The sequence below is a fragment of the Lygodium microphyllum genome, chromosome 9 (assembly GCF_053477565.2).
Source record: "Lygodium microphyllum isolate KBCC chromosome 9, Lygodium_microphyllum_v1.1.10, whole genome shotgun sequence".
Lineage (NCBI taxonomy): Eukaryota > Viridiplantae > Streptophyta > Polypodiopsida > Schizaeales > Lygodiaceae > Lygodium > Lygodium microphyllum.
In genome coordinates this window covers 6,924,332-6,946,639 of record NC_141143.1, presented here as the reverse complement: position 1 = coordinate 6,946,639, position 22,308 = coordinate 6,924,332, and the positions used below count along the sequence as shown (strand labels likewise).

The window sequence follows — 22,308 nt, the reverse complement described above, 5'->3', positions numbered from 1 at the left end:
TCGTCCATGGAAGGCCAAATTATGACCCATGGGGCCTTTCCGCATATACAATGATTCTCCTCCCTCGTGGTAGGAAAGGGTAACTATAGTGAAAGAACGATCTATGCAGCATGGTTCTCCCGAAAGCGTAACATGCGGGTGATGAGAGCCCCTAACTTCGATGATATAGGAGTAGTGGTCAGAAACTGGTGATGTGGCCCCTACAAAGGGATATCAAAGTGAGCCCGTATGTGTGCATATGCTGGGCATGTCATAATCATGTGCTCCTCTAATTCTACACTCTGTAGTCCACACAGCTTGCATAACCTCATCTCTCTTGCCTGTCCACTCCATGCACCTGTCTCGATCAATAAAGTGTGTGATCGAGTTCGAAGTCGTACAATACTCCATCTAAATACCACTGAGAGCGGATTGGCTATGTATGGCTATGCATGTGCCTCTACCTGCATGTAGGATTCCCAACATGAAGGATAGATATGCATGATGTAATAAGAATGTTTGCCATTTGCTCCCTTGCTTTGATGCTTTGCTTGGTACTCTCATAAGAGGTCTAATTGAAATGTGTCCATGCATATATCTTTGGATGCCATATCTAGATATCTATCCACTCCCTACCCTTTAAACTATTTTCGCATATCTAGCACCCATCCTGTTGAAAGCATTTTACTTTTCCATGTTTTCTGTAGGCGTGTGGTAGCATCCCATGCCCATTTGGGGAGCCTACGGTCATCCATTTGACGTACTTGGGTGGCATATCTCAGTACTCGGATCATAGCATGTACCTCAATTGATCGAGGGCCAATTTCCAAAAGCATAAGTACATATGGTGTGGTGCTTTTGATGCCCAAATGTCTATGAATAAAAGCACCATTTCTTGCATGGCAATCCTTTGACATTTTTGTGACTGCTCTTTGGTTTTCCAAAAACCTCTATAGCCGTATTTAACATTGCATCTCTCAAATCAGCCCATGTGCTCCTAGTAAGATTGCTCATAAGACTATCCAGGTGACTAGCATATGCTTGTTTCTTGTCTACATCAATATGGAATGCACTAGGAATGCACTAGTACCTATTAAGTCCCTTGCATGTCCTACCTGGTGGAAAATATCAAGTGTCAAGCCCAAAGCTATATGATCCGATTCTAGATATTTTTCACCTAACCAGAACTCTCTAATCACACATAAATCATTCATGTGTACCATTGCATAGTCTACCACACTGGAACCTCCACTAGCTGAGTAGCACGTGTATCCTTCAGTATCGGGGAAACAATTCATACCATTCAATATCGACATGTGCAAACCATTAACCATATCCCTCAAAGCACGTCCATGAGCGTTAATGTTTGTATCTTAGGACTGTCTACACCAACGTGCATCTACATCTATAACCTCTTTCTTGTCTAGTTCATCACACGCTATGGGCTGAAATTACATACGTCCAATTTGCGCATTTAAGTCACCTAAGACCATCACATGTCCTTGTTGCATATAAGTGCATGCATCCATACTCAAATCTTCAAAAGGTTCTTGTGAATCTACTTCATGTCGTGCATAGAAGGGGGACTCCTTATGTGGAATGTAACATCTCGCAATGTACATCGGTGTAGTGTGCTTGAGTATAATCCATATATACCGCTTATGTCGATCTACTTCACATACATCAATCATTCCTTCCATATGACATTTGTATATGCATGAAATTCCTCCTTGCCCTCTTTTTCCTACATGTGGCTGATATGCGCTATGAATTATGTACCATGGGATATTTGGAATTCTACATGTCTCCCGCTCCCATGTCTTGGCGAGGAACACAATGTCAGCATCACCAACCATAGCATTAATGCTTTCACCTTTATGTCATGGAAACCCTCTGCAGTTTCAAAACACCACCTTCACAAGCATGCAGCTCTCATGGGTCACGCATCCCTATGCGTCCTTTGAAGTGTTATAACTAGATTTCTTTCGCTTATTGTATTGCTTCCGACATTCCTCCTGTTGCACGGGGGTGCGATCCTCATTTACATAAAAATCTCTTCCCTTAAGGTATACTCGACTATTGTCTAAAAGTATAGTTCTCTTACGTGCATCCAATAGAGTGCATACAATGGCTCACCTTCCCATCGTCTTTCTTCTTGCCCATACGTCGAGCACCAAAGATGGGTACATCTGCCATGGAAAAATGCTTACTAAAAAACTCTGTGACTTTCGTAGTAAGAGACAACGCAGTCTCATCATTTGTTTCGGGCAATCCCTAAATAACCAGGTTTTGGGCTCACTTTTCTCTTTCTTTATGTTAAAAGTGCACGACACTGATTGATCATCCACTACTTTGTAATATAAAGTCCATACTCTTAGCTCTATAAAATGGTTTGCAACAAGCTCCAAACTATTGATCTATCCATTTCATACAGCCCCATCATTGCATAGCAGCTCTTCACAATGAGTCAAAGCCAAAGATTGCTAGAATTGTGCCCCACCTTGATTCTCAAGCCTAACATTAACAAATTGATTTTAAGAAACTCATTTGACTCTACTAATGTCCCCATCATTGCATAGTAGCTCCAACGATGGACAAGACTCAACTAGCCACACCTATCACCCAAACCAACACAAAAAAGCCAAATGCACCCCCAGACCTACGAACTTATATCCATAATAGAGTAAAATCAAACAATTCCCCTTTACTACCAACAACATGTACTTACCATTTACATGTGTAGCTACATGCCCATTTAACTCTTAGGGAAAATGGTTGGCTTGGCCAAACTACATATTACTCATATATATATATGATCAAAGTAAATTTTATTTTTAAGGGTCTTAGCATATATACTACTTTTTTACTTCTAGAATCTTTTCTTTGAAAAGTTTGTGTTTAGTTTGGTCTTCTTAAACATAGGCCCAAGGTATTATTCATTGCTCAACACACACACACACACACACACACACACACACACACACACACACACACACACACACACACACACACACACACACACACACACACACACACACACACACACACACACACACACACACACACACACACACACACACACACACACACACACACACACACACACACACACACACACACACACACACACACACACACACACACACAAAATATACTGAAATGAAAAAAGGCATTTATGTGTCACTTATTGTTTATAATAGAATTCAAAAAGTAATCTAGCCATGTTGGGGCTATAATATCGCTATGTCATTATTTCTTAGACATCATTTTTATCAATGATTAGATAAATCTCCTTCCTTAACTAAGTCTTTGAGCCTTCTTCTACTTATACCTTGGTAAGCCATTGTGATTATATCACCTCGTTAAAATTGATTGATGGTCCAATTCTACATTAATCCATGTTTGATAATTTTATGGCCTAATTACAATGTTATGATATTTATTTTTAATTTGCTTCAATTTCTTTCCAAATGCAGGACAATGTTCCTAGAGATAGGATCAAAGAAAAAAAATCAAGAATAAGAGTTATAACACATTAATTGCAGTTCATCTCTTCATCCTTTTCTAGAGAAAGATGGAAAGTTTAAGGTCTATGACTCCATCACCATTTGTATACATGAACTCTCTTATTGCAGAGGTATGGCATAAGCATCCAACCTTGTTTGCAACCAAAGCCATTGTGGCTAAAATAGAGATCAGTCTTTGCTATAAGCTAAATATTGACATTTAAAAAAAATATGGGTTGTCCTTGTTTGAGTTTTTTCAAAACATTCACATTTTTTTGTTCTCTTAATAACCATTTTCTCTTTCATGGATCTTATCATAACAAAGATACACCTGTAATGCTATTTAATGTAGAGGTCAATTTTTGTCTTCTTTCACTTAATTATTCAATACTTTTACTACATTTTTCCTTTTTTATGTCCTTTTAATACAAAGGAAAATATCTATCAAGTGGCACCTCATTGATAATGTATTTTGAAAGCAAAAGAGGTATGATGGTCAACAACTCCCTACCTATCTCCTCATAAAAGATGTCTAATACAAGGCTAATAGAATAACCATTGGATCATAGCAAATTTTGCATCTTTTACTCCACCTACATAATCACCATATTAAAAAGTTTAGAAAAGTCCCACTATTTCGAACATGTGAATCTCATTCATTGAATCATAGCACTTCTACATACTACTTTCAATTCCTCATTTAAGAAGGATAATCACTTTATGTTCACAAATTTTGCATCTTTTACCCCACCTACATAATCACCATATTAAAAAGTTCGAACAAGTCCCACTATTTTGGACATGTGAATCTCATTCATTGGATCATAGCACTTCTACATACTACTTTCAATTCCTCATTTAAGAAGGATCATCACTTTATGTTCACAAATTTTGCATCTTTTACTCCACCTACATAATCACCATATTAAAAAGTTTGAAAAAGTCCTACTATTTTGGCCATGTGAATCTCATTCATTTTTGAAGAACAAAGGTTTCATAAATGCAAGACTACAAATTGAAGACAAGTGCATGTAGTACACATGATACTTAAATTGTGCAATTATTACCAAAATTTATGACCAAGCAAATGTTGCAATGGAATATGAATTTTTGTAAGAGATTCTCATGAGACATTGTGGTATTTATAAATACCTTTGTAGTTCAAAGATGGACATCCTTATGTAAGTTTATGTTTGTAAACATCATTTGAATTTGTGCATTGGAAATAAAGCAAACTATAATATTTAAAGGAGCTTATCAATTCGACAAAGGATCATCAAGGTAATACTTTTGAATTTTGATAGCAATGATGACGATGATTAGTTGTGGCATCTATAGACACCTTTTTTGGTGCATGATTGAATAGCCTTATTCATTATGATGTTTACAAACACAATTATCTATAAATGGACAATCAAATGGCTATTGAGATGAAATTCCTTAGAAAACTCTAAGTGTTTGATATGCTTTTATGATGTTAACATTGCAATGACCATTCCCACATCAAAAGTCAAACAAGCATTGAGATGACACATTGGAAAAGGGTTATTGCATATAGACATTAATCATTGCGAGATATGATTAGGCCTTATGACATGTTGCTCTAAGCATCTTGATTGTTATCAACATAGCCTCTCCTTTTGCAGTCCATGCCTGCACAATGCTTTCAACATCCTCCTAATGTGTTGGATCCTTTTTCTTGCACATTTAATATTGATTTCCAACAATCAACATATAGTTCAACATTATATGTATTTTTCTTTCTAGATATTGACACCTAGTTCTACATCATTACTTTCTTAAAGTACTCGAAGTATTGGTTTGTTAAAGTAGTTGTCATTACTTGACCAAAGCAACATCGAGTAAACGTTATCATATGGTCGTACTAGTACAAAATCTCCCTTTCCAACATCCACCATAGGTGCACATGCATCCTTATGCTTCTCTTTGGATGGTCCACAATAGTGATGATCAAGTTCTTGAATCCCAAAGAAACCTTTATATTCCGGAATCGAGTGTGTGCTGGCACATATTGTCCTCAACTAGTAATAAGTTCTCAAAGTATCCTTTTTGTATTTGAGCTGGTTGCTCCAACTTGATTAGAGTACCTCTTCCCAATAGTCTTTCACTAGTGCAATAAATTTAGAGCATTTAGCCACATCAATTTAAATGTTCCCTTAGAAATTGGAGTGATAAGTATGAGAAAACTTATCAATTTTTGTTCTCTAACCCATAATTATCTAGTTAGAATAGCAAGTTCTCAAGGAGTCGGTTGTAAGATGTTGCTTCTCCATCCTGAAGCAAAGGATCTTTCTTTTACATGTTAAATTCCTTGTCCATGTATTGTGAACATCGAAGACTGGCCTTGACATTAAGCTACTCAATGAGCCACATTACAAAAGTGACATACCATCTTGAATAAGATCCCCAAATGAATGATAATCCACCCTTTCTAAATGCTTTAAGAAATATACTAATGAATGAATAGTGAAGTTGAGATTGGGAGGCTAAAGCCCTATTGCCAAGTGTGTGCAACTATCTCACCCATGCCCATGTGTTATCATGTAACAAATGAGTAATGGCCATGCTCTATCTATATCCTTAAATTGAATCTCTGATCTTGGAATGCCTTTTTTGCTCGGACAATTATATCATGTATAACAATTGTCTACCATTCCTAATATACATGTAGACACAACTATTTGTTGCAATGTGAGCACTCTTCCGTCCTAACATAATTTATGTTTGCATGCGTGGGTACTTGATAGGTACAAGTTGAAGCTTTGATGTTTTGCATGAGCTATATTTTTAAAATCCAATTATTTGGGTCAAAGTGACATGCTTGAATTAAGTCTTTGATATGTTCAATAATCATGAACGTACTATTGTTGTACATATTCTCTATTTCTTGTTTAGCTTGTGTAAAACATTTACTTGCTTGTAGACATTTGGTGTAACTAGTTGATTTTCTCAACATCCACCTATACCTATACGACTTTGATGAGGCATCTCATTCGCATTATTACGTAAGTACGTTGCCCAATACACTGTTATCATATTCTTTCTTAACAAAATCCCTTGTTTCCATGCTTCTTATCACTCCATGACACAACACATGACCTTGTCATGAAACAATAGCTTGTAGTCGACCGTTAAATCAACATCTCTCGTGCCCGATCAAAATTAGTCAATCTTGAAAACGTAAGGCATGGATCACCTCTACTCGCCTTACATAACAAAACCTCTATTTGGTGGGCTCTAGAGCAGAGGTAAATTCCTCATAGCTGCCTACTAATAGATTTGCTGGGGCTCACTCACCCTACAAGAAGGCCAATTGAAAGGCATAGATCTAGCCTCTAGCTTCATAAGGAAGCCAAATTAGTGAACCCACCGGCCTTCCACAATTCGAAAGGTGTCACCCTCCATCCGGACTCCATCGAGAAGAGATCGATCCACGAATTGTCAGCCCAAAAGTTGTTGGTAACTCTTGAACATACCCCTGCTGAGGAAGGGTAATCCCCCTCTCGCTTTGTCGTATTGCATGGCTGAGAAAGAAGTGTTTGAGCCCCACGTCTGTCATCTTGACTACTGCATGGAGTGAATCCCTGGTCTTCTACACCACTCCCGAATACACACATGAACTGACAATCTCAATGGTGTTTTCGCCAAACATGAATTGGGCCTTTGACTGATCCAGTCACCGAAGCTTGTGTGGTGGTTGAGCGCCGTGACCTTTGCCTTCCCAAGGTTCTTTTGCGAGGTCTTTGTCTGTGCAAAAGATCGGTAAAGCACCCAAATGTTTCTATAAACCCTCAGGGGAGTCTGAGATAGGTACAATGTTGTTTGCATACAAGTCGAATCCCCAACCGCAAAAGATCGGTAAAGCACCCAAATGTTTCTATAAACCCTCAGGGGAGTCTATGATAGGTACAATGTTGTTTGCATACAAGTCGAATCCCCAACAATGTTCCGCTTCACCAATTTAGAGACCAAAGAAAGTGGGTGAGAGTGGGCACCCTTGTTTCACCCCAAAGTGTAGTTCATTCTGTCTGATAAGCCCCCCTGTCTTTGCAGTCTACCTGTCATTGATTCATACAAAGCATATGGCGCCCATTGCAACTCATCTAGTACTCTGATGTCTTGCAACCTCCTCATGAGTCTCGCTCATGGTAGACGTCAAAGACTTTGTAAAATTCCACAAATCAAAAATGTATTCGTTCCTTATGCACTTCTTCCCCTATGATAGCCCTACGTGTAACCACATGATCCAAAGTAGCGTAAGCCTTCTGGAAATTAGCTTGCCCTATGGCTCTCTGCTAGGGTTTGTCTTCCCAATGACTCAGCTCATTGCGCATAATGGAGCTAGATATCTTGGCCAAATAGCGGCCATCGTGATGGTCTGGAAGGGAGCATGGGATCTCTGCTGTTAAATAGTGGCACAATAGTATGATCAATCCAGCTTTTTGGGAACCCCTCACGAATGGCCGTATTGACCATGTGCACAAACATAGGGGCCAATGTATCACGAGCATATGAGAAGTGCTCAGCTACTAATCCATTATGGCCTTGTGCTCTCCTTTTTTGTAGCCTATCAATGGCATGCATGACCATCTTCTGTGTAGAGAGGGTGCTCCTTGTCGTAGGTGTCATTACGCATGGTAAATCTCACTGGCCCGGTACATCATATAAGATTCTAACATACTTGTGCCATGCTTGTTCAGGGTGGTAGGCCCTCTTTCATGGAATATCCCACAAGCCCTCTTACTATCATGTCCCACGAATAGCCGGTAAATCTGTACCTCGAGCCTAGCCAAGTAATTCCTTTTTTCCTCCATACTTGACATCAAAACAGTAGCTTGGCTTACTTATGTGTGCAAATCCCAAGTGAAATCTCTTGCTGTAATCAGGCTCATATATCCTTGCACTCCTCATCATACCAATTGGTTTTGAGAGGCTGTATGACCTAAAGGCACACTTTGGGAGGCACTACTGTGTAAGAAAGCATGTGCTGTTGAAATGTGTAATGTGTCTGCCAAGACTCTTTTAAGCTCTTCTAGAGGTTGCATGGGACCATAGTCCACAGTCCCTCATTATAGACACTGCTGCTATATATTCTAACTGTGTCTCGCGGGAAATGATGTCTTGGACATTTACATTCATATGGGATAAAATCATAGCAATGCTTTGAAGATCACTGAGGACGAAAAACATGCATGGTCTGCTGCCATTTCATTGGGTCTGTTGGATATCATAAAGCTCCTAATATTAGGTAACAAGCTAGGAGATCTCATCAATTGAAATGGATATCTCAGATATCTACATCCCTATGGGATAAAGTCATGTGCATCGATGCTTTGCAAACCACTCAGAGAGAAAGAAGTGCACAGTCTGCTACCATCTCAAAGGGTTCTGTTTATCCTAATATTAAATACGAAGCTAGGAGATCCCATCAAGTAGTCTGCCATACTAGCATCTGCTTTAGTATTCCAGCTAGCTAGAGCCCCTAATTTTAGCCAATGTGATAGACCATTAAAACTAACCAGCTGATGAGCATTCCCTAGTGTCAAGAAGTGTGTTCCATACTGCTAGTGCATGCACGAAAGTCCCCTAGTGGTAAGATATCTCTCATGCTAGTGAAAAACACATCTTATTTTTTCGCAAATGAGTGTTATATTATACCAAATGACTAAAAGAGTACAAAAATCACATAAATAATTAAAGAAAATCAGAAGTACAAGAGGCTGTCTGGCTAACATCTAGAAGCCATATTCACTATTGGTAGAAACAAAACCTAAAAAAAGTCAGAAGTGTGACAACAGGAAAGAGAAAACTTGTTGAAGCCCTTGAACAGTAAAAATATCCTGCACCATCACGCACGAGTGGTGATTGAAGTTGTGTGAATAATCTCTAACCATGGACCAGTCACATCGTGGATGACAACCCTTGCTGATGTCATTAAAGATACTTGCCACAATAATAAGCCTCTAATGTGACCAATATGAGCATGAATTTCAGAGATAGAGCTAAAGATAAAAGCATTTCTAGTACGTTAGATGTGCCAAAATCCAGCCCAACACAAGAAATGAAACAAATCAGAATGTTACAGCTTCAATGTGTCATTCTGGGGTAATCTTCCCAAGACCTAAGAGAGTTTAGTAATTCTTTGGGATGTCACTGAAATCCAAACCCAGAAAATGAATTTCCAACTGTCTAGCAACCAGGCATGAAACAAAAAGATGAGATGCAATTTCCAGGTGTAGTGCAAAATAGAAAATGGCCACCATGAATCTTGCATCATTATTCCATATCGCCAATAGGGAGGCCTCCAATAAGAACTCTCCAAACAAAGGCCTTGCCCTCATATGGGATCTTTGGACTTCCATAACTGTAGCAATCTGCGCCCTTTTGTGTGCCCATCTCAATATGACCACAACTTATTAGCCTTTTCACTAACCCATATATTGTCCTTTGTCATCTTATGGTGCATTGCATTTTCTAAAACTTGTAGAAAATCATTAGGGTGGGTGAAACTCCACCTTGGTGCGGATCAGAATCCTCACCAATTTTTTACTCCAACCTAGATCACACCAGCTAATGATTTCTGGGTATGTAGAAGTATTGTTGCATATGACAAAAAGAATAAAGTCTTCAGCCGTGAGGGATAGTTGAATCCCCCAAACTCCTCAAACCTAATCGCGCCGTTACATTCAGCTTTGGACAATGTTTTATTTGTCCAATGCAGTAATCTGGAAATAGCCAATAGTTCAGCTTGTAAGGAATTGCATTTTTCTGAGGCTCTTGTGGACCGCAATGAGTTAAAAAAAAGGCCTTGCCAAGAAGAGATCAAGTGTGATAAGAAAACTGACCTAAATTATTTAATTCTCTAAGTAGAGTACAAAACATGTCAACAAGAGGCCTAAATACGTGTTTTACCATGAGAAATACCCACCTCCTCAACCAATGCTTTCCCAATATCCACCCAATGTGCCGCTCCAAACAGATGCCCTGTAAGAGAGCTAATCAAAGAGCCACCATGTGTTTCTTGACATCCAGAAGAGCATCTGCACCCATATACTTTACAGCAGTGACATGGTACCAACACACACACACACACACACTCTCTTTTTTTTTTTTCGTAAAAGGTAATTGTATTTGTATTAATTACGAAAAAAAGGTACAAGATTACATAATTACATGATTACAAGAGACACGAGGGCCCTAGGCCAACGTGTGGGGAATAAAATCCCCGTACTAATGCACTAAAAAGGGTTACACCAATCATGGCAACGACCCAGAGGCAATTGCCATATGCCAGGGAAGCAAATCCTCCCGAGGGAGCAAGTCGGAGTGCCGGATGAGATCTAGCTGCCAATGCAAGAGCCCTTTAAGCCTGGCAATATGTCTCGGTACATTAGAGGCCGAATCAAAGAGAAAAGCATTGCGCGTGGTCCAAATGTGCCAGCATCCCCAGTATCTAAAAAAATGAAATAAGATCTTCATATGTAACTGTGACGGTGTGGGGTACTTTGGGCGCACAAAAACCCAATCGAAAGGAGTTAATGAGGACCCCACCACTGCGCGCCAGATTTGCGACAAGAGTGACCAGATATTCTTGGCGAGCGGGCAAGAAAGAAAACGATGTCGGGCCGATTCCGCAGTAGTGGTACAAAAGAAACAATTGCCATTCGAGATTCTACGCTTGGAAAGGGCCGAGGCAAGAGGAAGACCACCAATCATTACCTGCCAAAGAAAGACCTTGCATTTGAAAGGTGCCTTATTCAGCCAGCCCTCCATCAGCGTTGCCTGCCACCATGACTGCGATTTCCGCAGTCCCCAAAGAGTATTAGCTTTCACACCCAGCCATTGGTGATCTTGAATGAGAAGATGATACACCTGATTAGTAGAGGCCTTTTCCAAACTCAACCGGCCTGCAAGGTCCCAGTCCTGCCAAGGACGATCCACAGCCAGGGCAGGAAAGGGTTGCCTACCCTGAAGCTCCGACAAAAGCTGTTCCCATAAACCACGGTATCCGCGCGGGATCCTGAAAAGTCTCCTAGCAGTCCGAAACGATGCAAGAACATTGCGAGTGGCAAGGGTAGCATCCGCAATCGAAGTCACACCTAAACGGGCCATGCGGTTAAATCTCGGTCTGAGCTGATGTTTGTCTTCCCATGAAAGTAATCTCGATACTGCCAACAATTCCAGCTGAAAGGAGTTAGTCTGCAAGCGGTCCCCCACTGGATGCCAACAGGCCTTTGGAGCACCACTTTCCAAGAGCCGACCAAGTGCAGTAACAGAGAGGAAGAGGGACTGGAAAATCGAGCGTCAGCATTAAGGACATGCCACCAGGAGGCCCGAAGTCGTGTATTACCATGGCGTAGCCCGTTGTCCTCAAGAAAATAACGGGCTATGATGGTCCACGGGTGATGATCCACACACATGGCACGAAAAAGAGACCAACGAAGAGCCAGCATATGAGTTTTTGCATCCAAAATAGCTCCACCACCCATGCGTTTAGGGGTACATGTATGTGACCATGAAATCCACGAAACACTTGCCTGCAGTGAATCCTTCTTCCATAGCATGAAACGAATGGGATGAGTGAGAGCCTTCAAAGTAGTAGGCGTCCATGGCAACAATGGCAAGAAATACGTTAGCATTGGTAGCATAATTGTCTGAGCCACTTTGAGGCGGACATGGAATGGCCACGCTTGCGACTTCCAATACATAAACTTCGCCGCCAGTTTTTGTGAAATCCACTCTAGTAGGTCTTTTGGCCGTACATCCACCCCCAATGGGTATCCAAGATGCCTGACAATGGAGCCACGGGAAGCCACTTGGCCCTGCCAGCCTAATGACTGTAAATCAGGCTCCGTGCAACTGAGTATGGCTGATTTAAAGGCATTGATGCGAAGACCAGAGGCCTGACCAAAGAGCGTCCAAACATCTAATGCCTTTCGAATGTTGTCCCTGTCCGCCTGCAAAATCATAAAGGTGTCATCAGCTAGAGATTGGCTAATGAAGTGCTGCTTGCTGCCCCAAAGGAAGAGACAATCCTGCCAGCTGAGCAGAAGCCGCCATTGAGGATAACATTGAAAGGACCGGGTGAGTCGCGAGGGCAAAGAAGAGAGGACTCAAAGAGCAACCCTGTCTGACCGAGCGTGCAAGGACAAATGGCTCTGTAACCCCACCATTGAGCATGACTCTTGAAGAAGCCGCAGCACTAATGGTGTAGATCAATCGGGACATCCGAGTACCAAAACCCATAGCAGACATGAGATCTGCAATGAAAGACCAGTCCACATAGTCAAACGCCTTTTCCAAGTCCAATTGAATCAATACCACTTCCTGACTGGAGTGCCGCGCATAGTCAATAGCCATTTGCACATTTAAGATATTATGCAGAATGTTGCGGCCCTTAATGAAACCATATTGGAGAGGATGCACAATAGCTGGAAGGTGCTTGTGAAGCCGATTCGCCAGCACTTTGGAGAAGATTTTATACATCGAGCCCATCAAAGAAATTGGTCTCCAGTGTTGCAGCATTGACGGCGAAGGGACCTTTGGAATCAGTTTGATAAGGCCTTCTTTCCATGAGGAAGGCATGACCCCTGTTTCCCAAACCTGCTAAAACATGACCGCCAATGGCTTCACCAGCTGCGTGGCCGAGTTCTCAAAGAATTCATTGGTGAGACCATCCCAACCAGGACTTTTATCCTTAGGTAGGTGCAACAAAACATCCATAACCTCCTCCTCGCAAATATCCGCCTCCAAAGTGGCTTGCATATCAAGTGGAACCTGTTGGCGGACCAGATGATAGAAGACCAAGCGGGCATGCGTAACCTGGCTAGAAGGCGAGGGAGAAGATCCAAGAAGTTCCATAAAATAATTTCAGCACATAGTGACAATGGTCTGCGGATCAATGACCATGCGACCTTCCGAATCCTGGAGTCTAGTCATATTTTCGCGAGCAGGAGAAGCATGCAAGGCGCGAAAGAACTTATGAGATTGGCAGGCACTATCTTGCAATGTGTCAGTCAAGTTATGCAGCTTGGCCTGCTGATAAGATTTCAACTGAAACACTTGAATAAGATGGGCCAAACGCCTGTCCAATGACTGTAGAAAATCATCATCTGGGGTATCCACGAGCAACGAACGGACCAAAGCGAGTAAGCCCTTTGTTGCATGTCGACGTCGCTGACAAAGAGAGGCATGATGAATCCCATACTGTCGAGCAACCCGCTGCACATTAGAGAGCAGCCGTGCAAATGAAGCCAAGCCCTCAGAGGCGAAGTCCAATAAGAACCTCTCAATCAATTGCTGCATATAGCCCTGAAAAATGGGATGCTTCAAATAAGAGGAGTTGAAATGTAAAGGGAGCCTATCCAGCAACTGCATAAAAGGTGCAATAGGTTGTGCCCGCATCTCAAGCTGGAGGGGGAAATGGTCCGACAATGCATATTGCTGCAAGACCTTCATTTCCAGCATCTCGGGAAGAAAATCATCTCCCTGCATGATATACATTCGGTCTAACCGCGACCAAGTAGTTGCATATTGTGCGGAATGAAAAGTAAACCCTGAAAAAGAAGGGTGAAGCCACGACCAAAGATCTTGCTTAAGTACGCGCAAAGCAAAGGAATTCCACACCCGGCTTTCCGGCGTATCCATTACCGAATGCCCTGAAGTGGACTGAGAAGAGTCAACACACATATTGAAATCTCCCATCAAAAACCCCCTTCGGCCAAGTGACATCGAGCCCTGCAAAGTCGACCAAAGATCCCGTTGGGATGCGGGATCATTCGGAGCATAGAGGCCCAGCAACCATAAAATCTCTCCTTCAAATAAGACTTCGATTACCAAAAAGCGGCCCTGCACATCATTTTTAACAAGAACAGGCTGGTATTTCTCATGGACAATCATCAGCACGCCCGAATAGTGCGTAGCATGTGTCCCTGCATAAAACAGACGGAATCCATGACAATCCATAACTTTTCCTGCTTCACCGTGACTTTTGTGCTCAACTGCACACAATACATCCCACTGGTTCTCATGCAAGACAGTCCACATGGCATGTTGCTTATAACGAGAGCAAATGCCTCGCACATTCTACGTGGCTATCTTCATATATCTTCAAAATAAGGAAGTCAGGAACGAGGCGCCTGTTGCCTCGATTTCACCTTTTCCGCGAGAGCATCCAGGACACCCTCATCCAGAAAATCAGCCAATACTGCAAACGAATTCTGGTGACCTGCTTTAGAGGTAGAAGAAAAATCCACTGCCTTGGGAGCGGGGCGGGGATAACGCCGATCCCAGGGTGTAATCACATTACCTTTTGTATCAAACGCCAGCTTAGCAGGTGGGCCCTTGGGACCGTCTGTATAGACTTTCCTTGTAGACTGATTACGGGGGGCAGACGGGGCCATAGTACGCGCAACATGTTGTGAAGTGAACAATTCTTTCCTGCGCATATACGTGCGCACGGAATCCTGTGAAGCATTAGGCCCAGGATCCGCCAGGCCTGCATCCAACTTTTTGCCTTTTTTTTGACGTACCTCAATCCAATCAGTGCTACGGGAATCCAAACCCAGAACCTGTTGTTTGCCTTTATCCACGACATTAGGTGGCTGAAGGGCCTCTTGTGTCGGGGCATCAAGCACCATGTCATCCTTGGGCAGCACAACATGCGCATCCTCGGAAGACGGTTGTCTTTCGGGGCATTCGGCCATAAAATGCCCCAATTTACCACATGAAAAGCAGTGTCCTGCAAAGTTGCCCCATTTCAAGCGAAAATGCAAAGGATGCATGCCAGAACAATTGAGGCGAAGCCACGTAGGCCTTTTCCTGGCCGTGTCCACGGTTTCGATTCATAGCCCTGAGGCTTGGGGGAACCAGCACTGTTCCCACAACTGCCATTGCATCCTTCAACAATGGCCAATAGACCGCTGGACAATTTTCCACTTCCACCCACACCGGGCATTCTCGTTGAAGCAGACGCTGGAAGTCGCCCATAGGGCACCATGGTACAACATGGACCAGGCGGCGATCAAAGAATAATGGCAACTTGGACAGGAGCTCAGCTCGATGTGTTTCCGATTTCAATAGCACCTCATAAAAGCCGCGAGGTCCAAGGAAGATCTCCTCAACACACTCCCCTTGCAATAAATGGTACATCCACTGGCGAATATGTGAAAGCACTGGGATCCTGCCAGTGAAGAAAAGTATAACGGCATGGTCATAAAACACCGAAAAGGACCGCAAGACTGATTTCGGGTCCACCGTGGCTTCCAGCACATCATCAGTTCCTGTGTCAGAAAAAGTTTCATTATTATGCTGGACATAATCGCCAAGCAGAGTATTGGCAAAGTCCAACAAATGCTCCCAGTCAATCTCCTGCGAATCCACAGGATTAGAGGCAACCTGTGCATAGGAACGTTCCTGAGGACCCATTGGCTCGTCAGAAGTATGCTTGGAGCATTTGCCCGCAGGCGGCAGTTCAGAACCCGGAGGCATCTCCTCCGTGCACGGCACCATATCCTCCGGCTCCTCTATATCGGAATCAGGGCCAAGGGCTGCCACCGTCCGGTCTAGAAAATCCATATCCAGGCCAGCCATACTGCTGTCTTCTCTGTGAAGAAGCAAGTAGGAGCAGGCTGTGGCTAAGCCTGTGCTCTGTGACCACAGGCTTCAGATGGCAGGCGTCAGGCGAGCAGATAGGCACAGGCGGAGCAGGTGGCCACAGACGAATACAGGCAGGTGGGTCTTCAGGCACGCGGGCAGTCGTCAGGCCATCGCAAAGCAAGCACTCGTCATGCGCGCTTGTCAGGCAGGCAGTCGTTAGTCGTTGCGCGGGCAGTCGTCAGTCGTCAGGCGACAGTCAGGCGCACTTGTCAGGCGGCAGTCGTCTCTCTCTCTCTCTCTCTCTCTCTCTCTCTCGGGGTGTGTGAGCACGCGCGGGGCAAACAGTCTACCCTGCACGCTGGAGGAACAGGTGATAGGAGACTGAGAAGCCTGCTGGTGGCACATAGGTCCCGGCCCCACAGGAGCACAGGGGGCGCAAGATAGGTAGGAAGCGCTGGGCACAAACGATTAGGGTTTGGCTGTCGCTCTGCCTCGCTGATGATCTGTCTGGTGACCCCTGTGTGCAGTAGGGGCGGAATAGAGGGTGCACAGGCTAGCGGGTCAGGCACAAGTGATGCGATGGAGGACAGACGAGGTACCAGGGTGAGGTCGCAGGACAGTCGGCCCAGTCACAGACGACGACATCATCTCTCCTCTCTCTTTTTTTTCGTAAAAGGTAATTGTATTAATTACGAAAAATACAAGATTACTTGATTACAAGATAGTTGATGACACTAAGCCATCAAGTAAAAAAGTTCTCTCGCTCGCTCTCTCTCTTTCTGATTACAAGAGGCACGAGGGCCCTAGGCCAACGTGGGGAAAATCCCAGTAGTAATGCACTAAAAAGTTACACGAATCATGGCAACGACCCAGAGGCAATTGCCATATGCCAAGGAAGCAAATCCTCCCGAGGGAGCAAGTCGGCGTGTCGGATGAGATCTAACTGCCAGTGCAAGAGGCCTTTAAGCCTGGCAACATGGCGCGGTACATTAGAGGCCGAATCAAAGAGAAAAGCATTGCGCGTGGTCCAAATGTGCCAGCATCCCCAGTATCTGAAAAAGTGAAATAATATCTTCATATGCAACTGTGGCGCCACCACAGTGCGCCAAATGTGCGACAAGAGTAACCAGATATTCTTGGCGAGCCGGCAAGAAAGAAAACGATGTCGAGCCGACTCCGCCGTAGTGGTACAGAAGAAGCAATTGCCATTGGAGATGCGACGCTTGGCAAGGGCCGAGGCAAGAGGAAGACCACCAATCATTACCCGCCAAAGAAAGACCTTGCATTTGAAAGGTGCCTTATTCAGCCAGCCCTCCATCAGCGTTGTCTGCCACCATGTCAGCGATTTCCGCAGTCCCCAAACAGTATTAGCTTTGTCACCCAGCCATTGGCGATCCCGAATAAGAAGATGATAGACCTGATTAGTAGAGGCCTTTTCCAGACTCAACCGGCCTGCAAGGTCCCAGTCCTGCCAAGGGCGATCCACAGCCAGGGCAGGAAAGGGTTGCCTGCCTTGAAGCTCCGCCGAAAGCTTTCCCCATAAATCACGGTATCTGCGTGGGATCTTGAAAAGTCGCCTAGCAGTCCGAAAGGATACGAGGACATTGCGCGTGGCAAGGGTAGCATCCGCAACCGACGTCACACCTAAACGGGCCATGCGGTTAAATTGCAGTCTGAGCTGATGTTTATCTTCCCATGAAAGTAGTCTCGATACTGCCAACAATTCCAGCTGAAAGGAGTTCGTCTGCAAGCGGTCCTCTACCGGGTGCCAACGGGCCTTTTTGAGCACCACTTTCCAAGAGTCGACCAAGTGCAGTAACAAAGGGGAAGAGGAGCTGGAAAAACGGGAGTCAGCATTAAGGACATGCCACCAGGAGGCCCGAAGCCGGGTGTTACCATGGCGGAGCCCGCTGTCCTCAAGAAAATAACGGGCTATGATGGTCCAGGGGTGATGATCCACACACATGGCCCGAAAAAGGGATCAACAGAGAGCTAGCATATGATGTTCTGCATCCAAAAGAGCTCCACCACCCATGCGCTTAGGGGTACATGTATGTGACTATGAAATCCAAGAAATGCCTGCCTGCAGAGAATCCTTCTTCCATAGCATGAAACGGATGGGATGAGTGAGAGGCATCAAAGTAGTAGGCGTCCATGGCAACAATGGCAGGAAGTACGATAGCATTGGGAGCATAATTGACTGAGCCACTTTGAGGCGGATATGGAAGGGCCACGCTTGCGACTTCCAATACATAAACTTTGCCGCCAGTTTTTGTGAAATCCAGTCCAGCAGGTCCTTTGGCCGTACATCCACTCCCACTGGGTATCCAAGATGCCTGACAATAGAGCCACGGGAAACCACTTGGCCTTGCCAGCCTAATGACTGTAAATCAGGCTCCGTGCAACTGAGAATGGCGGACTTAAAGGCATTGATGCGAAGCCCAGAGGCTTGACCAAAAAGCGTCCAAACCTCTAATGCCTTGCGAATGTTGTCCCTGTCCGCCTGCAAAATCATAAAGGTGTCATCAGCCAAAGATTGGCTAATGAAGTGTTGGCCCAAAGGAAGAGACAGCCCTGCTAGCTGAGCCGAATCTGCCATGGAAGATAACATTGAAAGGACCGGGTGAGTCGCCAGGGCAAAGAAGAGCGGACTCAAAGGACAGCCCTGTCTGACTGAGCGTGCAAGGACAAAGGGCTCAGTAACCCCACCATTGAGCATAACTCTGGATGAAGCTGCAACACTAATGGTGTAGATCAATCGGGACATTCGGGTACCAAAGCCCATAGCAGACATGAGATCTGCAATGAAAAACCAGTCCACATAATCAAACGCATTTTCCAAGTCCAATTGAATTAATACCACTTCCTGGCCAGAGTGTCGCGCATAGTCAATAGCCATTTGCACATTTAAGATATTATGTAGAATGTTGCGGCCCTTAATGAAACCATATTGGAGAGGATGCACAATAACGGGAAGGTGCTTGTGAAGCCGATTCGCCAGCACTTTGGAGTAGATTTTATACATGGAGCCCATCAAAGAGATTGGTCTCCAGTGTTGCAGCTTTGACGGCGAAGGGACCTTTGGAATCAGTTTGATAAGGCCTTCTTTCCATGAGGAGGGCATGACCCCTGTTTCCCAAACCTGTTGAAACAATACCACCAATGGCTTCACCAACTGCGTGGCTGAGCTCTGAAAGAATTCGTTAGTGAGACCATCCCAGCTAGGACTTTTATCTGTCGGCAGGTGCAACAAAACATCCATGACCTCCTCCTCGCAAATATCCGCCTCCAAAGAGGCTTGCATATCCAATGGAACCTGCTGGCGGACCAGATGATAGAAGACCGAGCGGGCATGCGTAACCTGGCTGGAAGGCAAGGGAGAAGAACCAAGGAGTTCCATAAAATAATTTCTGCACATATTGACAATGGTCTGCGGATCAGTGACCATGCGACCCTCTGGATCCTAGAGTCTGGTCATATTGTCGCGAGCCGGAGACGCATGCAAGGCGCGAAAGAACTTATGAGACTGGCAGGCACTATCTTGCAATGTGTCAGTCAAGGTATGCAGCTTGGCCTGCTGATAAGATTTCAACTGAAATACTTGAAGAAGATGGGCCACACGCCGCTCCAATGACAGCAGAAAATCATCATCTGGGGAATCCAGGAGCAAGGAGCGGACCAAAGCCAGTAGCTTCTCTGCTGCAGATCGACGACGGCGACAAAGCGATGCATGATGGATTCCATACTGCCGAGCAACACGCCGTACATTAGAGAGCAACCGTGCAAATGAAGGCAAGCCCTCAGAGGCGAAGTCCAATAAGAACCTCTTGATCAATTGCTGCATATAGCCCTGAAAAATTGAATGCTTCAAATAAGAGGAGTTGAAACGTAACGGGAGCCTATCCAGCAACTGCATAAAAGGTGCAATAGATTGTGCCCGCATCTCCAGCTGAAGGGGGAAATGATCCGACAACGCATACTGCTGCAAGACCTTCATTTCCAGCATCTCGGGAAGAAAATCATCCCCCTGCATGATATACATTCTGTCCAGCCGCAACCAAGTAGTGGCATATTGTGCGGAATGAAAAGTAAACCCCGAAAAAGAAGGGTGAAGCCAGGACCAAAGATCCTGCTTAAGAACATGCAAAGCAAAGGAATTCCACACCCGGCTTTCTGGCGCATCCATTACCGAATGCGCTGAAGTGGACTGAGAAGAGTGAATACACATATTGAAATCTCCCATCAAAAGCCCCCTTCGGCCACGTGACATGGAGGCCTGCAAAGTGGACCAAAGATCCCGTCGGGATGCGGGATCATTCGGCGCATAGAGGCCCAATAACCATAAAATCTCTCCTTCAAATAAGACTTCGATAACCAGAAAGCGGCCCTGCACATCATTTTTAATAAGGACACGCTGATATTTCTCATGGATAATCATCAGCACGCCCGAATAGTGCGTAGCATGGGTGCCTGCATAAAACAGACGGAATCCATGACAATCCACAACTTTCCCTGCTTCACCGTGACTTTTGTGCTCAATTGCACACAATACATCCCACTGATTTTCATGCAAGACGGTCCACATGGCATGTTGCTTATGGCGAGAGCAAATGCCTCGCACATTCCATGTGGCTAGCTTCATATCTTTTCAAAAAAGAAAGTCAGGAACGAGGCACCTGTTGCCTCGATTTCACCTTTTCCGCGAGAGCATCCAGGACCCCCTCATCCAGAAAATCAGCCAATACTGCAAAAGAATTCTGGCGACCTGCTTTAGAGGTAGAGGGTAAATCCATTGCCTTGGGAGTGGGGCGGGGATAACGCCGATCCCAGGGAGTAATCACATTACCTTTGGTATCAAACGCCAGCTTAGCAGGAGGGCCTTTGGGACCATCAGTATAGACTTTCCTTGGAGCCTGATTACGGGGGGCAGACGGGGCCGCAGTGCGCGGAGCCTGCTGTGAAGTGACTATTTCTTTTCTGCGCGTATACGTGCACACGGAATCCTGGGAAACAGGAGGCCCAGGATCTGCCAGGCCTACATCCAACTTTTTACCTTTTTTGGGACGTGCCTCAATCCAGTCCATGCGACGGGAATCCAAACCCAGGACCGGTTGTTTGCCTTTATCCATGACTTCCTGGGGCGGAGCATCAAGCACCATGTCGTCCTTGGGCAGCACAACCTGCGCATCCTCCAAAGACGGTTGCCTTTCAGGGCATTCAGCCATGAAATGCCCCAATTTCCCACATGAAAAGCAGTGCCCCGCAAAGTTGCCCCATTTCAAGCGAAAATGCAAAGGATGCATGCCTGAACAACTGAGGCGAAGCCAGGCGGGCCTTTTCCTGGCCGTGTCCCATAACATGCATAAACGGTTCCGGTTCATTGCCTTGAGGCTTGGGGGAACCAGCACCGTGCCCACAACCGCCATCGCATCCTTCAACATTGGCCAATAGACCGCCGGACAATTTTCCACTTCCACCCACACCGGGCATTCTCGTTGAAGCAGACGCTGGAAGTCGGCCATGGGGCGCCATGGTACAACATGGACCAGGTGGCGATCAAAGAATAGTGGCAACTTGGATAGGAGCTCAGCTCGATGCATTTCCGATTTCAACAGCACCTCATAAAAGCCGCGAGGTCCAAGGAAGATCTCCTCAACACACTCCCCTTGCAATAAATGGTGCATCCACTGGCGAATATGCGACAGCACTGGGATCCTGCCAGTGAAGAAAAGGATAACTGCACGATCATAGAAGACCGAGAAGGATCTCAAGACTAATTTAGGGTCCACCGTAGCTTCCAACACATCATCCGTTCCCGCTTCAGAAAAAGATTCAGTATTATGCTGGACATAATCGCCAAGCAGAGTATTGGCAAAGTCTAGCAAATGCTCCCAGTCAATTTCCTGTGAATCCACAGGATCAGAGGCCACTTGCGCATAGGAACGTTCTTGAGAACCCATTGGGTCCTCAGAAGTATGCTTGGAGCGTTTGCCAGCAAGCGGCAGTTCAGAACCCGGCAGTTCAGAACCCGGAGGCAGCTCCTCCGTGCATGGCACCATATCCTCTGTCTCCTCTGCATCGGAATCAGGGCCAAGGGCTGCCACCGTCTGGTCGAGAAAATCCATATCCAGGCCAGCCATACTGCTGTCTTCTCGTTCGCGCTCTCTCTCTCGCTCTCGCTCTCTTTCTTTCCTGTACAGCGGCG

The 22,308-nt window shown here is 44.9% G+C and overlaps 1 protein-coding gene across 10 annotated transcripts in view; it reads right to left on the bottom strand.

Annotated features, from left to right (window-relative positions):
* Positions 1 to 3,581: 3,581 nt before the first annotated feature.
* The window catches only part of LOC148030783 (uncharacterized), a 385,751-nt gene continuing 367,024 nt past the window's right edge, over positions 3,582 to 22,308 (bottom strand). For 3 of the 10 annotated variants that reach the window (XM_087684301.1, XM_087684303.1, XM_087684302.1), the window contains 2 exons: positions 10,435 to 10,546; positions 8,955 to 10,231 (listed from right to left, as the gene is read on the bottom strand). The gene's annotated coding sequence lies outside the window, so the exon portion shown is untranslated. The other 7 variants (XM_087684294.1, XM_087684297.1, XM_087684295.1 and 4 more) reach the window with 7 other exon arrangements.